At 28.5% G+C, this 3,616-nt stretch overlaps 1 non-coding gene across 1 annotated transcript; it reads right to left on the reverse strand.

The window, feature by feature from the left end:
- Nucleotides 1-951: 951 nt before the first annotated feature.
- Trnah-gug (transfer RNA histidin (anticodon GUG)) lies at nucleotides 952-1,023 on the reverse strand. Its single transcript has one exon. It is a non-coding gene; the product is annotated as a tRNA-His (tRNA).
- Between the last annotated feature and the right edge of the window lie 2,593 nt (nucleotides 1,024-3,616).

Here is a 3,616-nt window from a genome sequence, read left to right on the forward strand (position 1 = left end):
TATTTATTAATATATTAATAATGAATTATTAATGTATTGAATTATTAATGTATAATTTTAAATTTTTTAATTAGAAAAAGCGGATTTCCCGAAATATCTATTTCCGAATTTCTTATTCATAAAAATACTATTTATTTGTTGAACGTTTTTGTAATTTTCGTGATTCCATGACCGTCGAGAATTCTGGAGTAGATGCAGGAACTTTAACTTTCTTTAAACTTTCTTTCTTATAATTTATAAAATTTACAATGGAAATATTTATACGCTTACAAGTACAAGCAATTATTTCCATTCATAAAAGTTAAAAAACTCCTGCGCTGTGTCAATTTATGTTAGCTCAAACTTTCAAATATTTGCCCAAGAAAAGTGATTAAAATTGAGTGTCCCCAGATTACTAAAATCTGGAATTAAATCCAGGATAAACCGTGGTGATTTTTCTTCTAGACAAGGTAATCTCAAAAAAGAAAATAAATTAATAAAAACCTTTTTGTGCTATATACGCCCTTTTTAAATTTATGTAAACTCAAAATTTCCGATACTTTCCCGAGAAAACGTGGTGATTTTTCTTCTAGCCAGGGTAATCTCAAAAAAGAAAATAAATTAATAAAAACCTTTTTGTGCTATATACGCCCTTTTTAAATTTATGTAAACTCAAAATTTCCGATACTTTCCCGAGAAAACGTGGTGATTTTTCTTCTAGAAAGGGTAATCTCAAAAAAAAAAAAAAAAATTAATAAAAACCTTTTTGTGCTATATACGCCCTTTTTAAATTTATGTAAACTCAAAATTTCCGATACTTTCCCGAGAAAACGTGGTGATTTTTCTTCTAGCCAGGGTAATCTCAAAAAAGAAAATAAATTAATAAAAACCTTTTTGTACTATATACGCCCTTTTTAAATTTTAACTCAAAATTTCCGATACTTTCCCGAGAAAAGCAGCAAAATAACCGCTTGCCGTGACCAGGATTCGAACCTGGGTTATTGCGGCCACAACGCAATGTACTAACCACTATACGATCACGGCCCGGGAACCAGAGCGTGAGATAAGGAAGAGTTGAAGTCGGCAAAAATCCCCCTCTGTTGATAGAACTGATTGCGTAAAGTTGGTAATGAAGCACAAACTGAAGGGCAGGTATCGAATCCCAGATAAAGTTACTCTTGATACGAAAGAGAATTTTCCCCCCTTTATTTTCAAAGCAGGCCAATTTGCACTTTCAATTTATTTAGAAGTGCCATGTATTTGAATTTATTGAAGCTCAATTTATACTTCAGATTATTATCCTTAGGAATTTTTTTTTTTTCGCGTTTTAGAAATCCTTTGCAGATCGGATTTTTTTTTTTGGGGGGGGGGGTGAAGAAATAGAATGGTGCAATTTTTTTTTTTGTTGTTGGTCGACTAAATTTATCAAAATCGGTTTAAAATGGCGATTTCGACCGCCAAAAATCACATTATTTCTTTGGCGAGAATTATTAATACTACTTTGCCCTGTTTGGCAATACAGTGGAATTGTATTACTTTTAAGTTACTACATTACTACAAATTTCGCCTAATTGGCGAATATTATTCATTTTATTCGGCGCATTGAGATGACAAATATTTATTAGAAACATTAAATAAACATATATACTATAAATAAATTCATTTTAGTAAAAGTCAGATATAAAATAATAACTTTTAAATAGTATTATAAGTCATAATTCTACAACTTAGAAAATTTTATGTTAAATTATTTAGATTGTGCCAAAAAAACAATACAACTGTTTTTTTTTTTATATCGCTTTTTAAATTCTTTTTATATATAAGACGCCGAAATTAAAACACTTGCATCGTTTCTCACATATCCCTTGTCTCTTGATTTGTTAAAAAATGTAATAGCTGGTTTTGCATATTTTGGTTATTATTATCTAATAGTTAATGTTACCGAAATGCTTTTAAGTCCCAAAGTAACCACAACAAACGGGATCTATTATACATAGAAATTTCAATATTCAGAAATATATTTCTTTCTTGGATAAAAATTTGATATTTTAAAATTTTAATATTACAGTAATTAGTTTGTTTCTAAAAAAATATTTTATCACTATTTCACTAGATATATATATTGCATATTTTACTGCATACGTAATTTTTAGTGTTAAAAAAAGATCCAAAATAATCATACTATCGAAAACATTTATATCTAAAAATGTACATGTAGCTCTTTTAAACTTTTTTTTTTTCCAGACGTCATTTTTTTCTCTGCTTCTTTTATTAAACACTAGCCGCCTTTGGTGACCAGCTGGTTCACCAATCTTAATGTTCGTTTAAATTTTAGTAATTAAATATTTTACGCAATTCCAACTTTAATAGATTCTTCATCAAAATATTTTAAAACTTCACATTTTGATAGTCATATAATTCACTCATAATATTATAAAGGCCTTCAGTCATAACGTAATATGTATCTCTCTAATTTTCTGTAGCTCTCACAGAATTTATGCTTTAAATTTAAGTGGAAAGAATTAATCTGCAATTAATATAATAATATTTTTTACTGAAACAAAGCATTTTTTTATATGGTTACTGATAACAGAGTCACTGAGCGTTTAAACTTTATGGGCACTAAAGAATGTCTTTCTTAATTTATGTAATATCTCAAGAATTTGTCAACAAAATTTTCTCAGATTCATCATGGACAGATCGATTTATTAACAATGTTTCATTTTAAATGCATCAAACACTAAGAAAATAAAATGAATGGTTTAAAATAATCGGTCGAAAATAGGTTTAAAAAAACTACTTAAAAAACGATGTACTTAAAACTATAAGCATATACAAAAAATATATAACGAACATAAATACAATTTAATTACAAAAGCATGCAACTAACCTAAAAATAATTTAAATCAAGAATCATACGTTGATAATAGTTGTCAACAATCAGAACACAATGCGCATGCGTGAATTTTCAACGCCAGCTCCGGTAACGCAAATGCGTGAATTTTTCTACGCCAGTTGGGGTAACGCTATGCAGAGTAAATTAATAAATGCAGAGTAATTTTAATTTCCTTTATTCTGTGTTATTTTAATTCAAAAGTACTTCAGAATGAATCTGAAATATCGATTCATTAACAATGTTTCGAAAACATTTATATCTAAAAATGTACATGTAGCTGTTTTAAACTTTTCTTTCTTTCTTTTTTTTTTTTTTTTTGCCAGATCTTGTTATTTTTTTCTCTGCTACTTTTATTAACCATAACTTTCCTTTTACTCTTATAGCTTTCCGTTTAAGGTTCACTTTTACAATAAGAAATCTAAAGCAAATCGGATTTAATGTTTAAAATATCTTACTTCAACTTCGGAAAGAGAATCACGGCATAAAAGCTCAAGTCCAGATTTTTTCAATGCTGCGAATAGAATGCTGGACTCTAGACAATTTGTTTATTATAAATAGGGGAACTAGAGAGATAGATATACTTGACCATCATAAGATCTTTAAAAAAAAAAAAAAACCATGAGCATTCCAAGAAATCCTCTGTTTCTTCTGATATGAAGGTCGATGAAATGCTGTAGTCTCTCTTTGAGCATTCATACCTGTAAGACAAATTGGTGCCAAATTAGGAATAATGTATTATTC

This window comes from Argiope bruennichi, chromosome 11 (genome assembly GCF_947563725.1).
Source record: "Argiope bruennichi chromosome 11, qqArgBrue1.1, whole genome shotgun sequence".
NCBI classification, from domain to species: domain Eukaryota; kingdom Metazoa; phylum Arthropoda; class Arachnida; order Araneae; family Araneidae; genus Argiope; species Argiope bruennichi.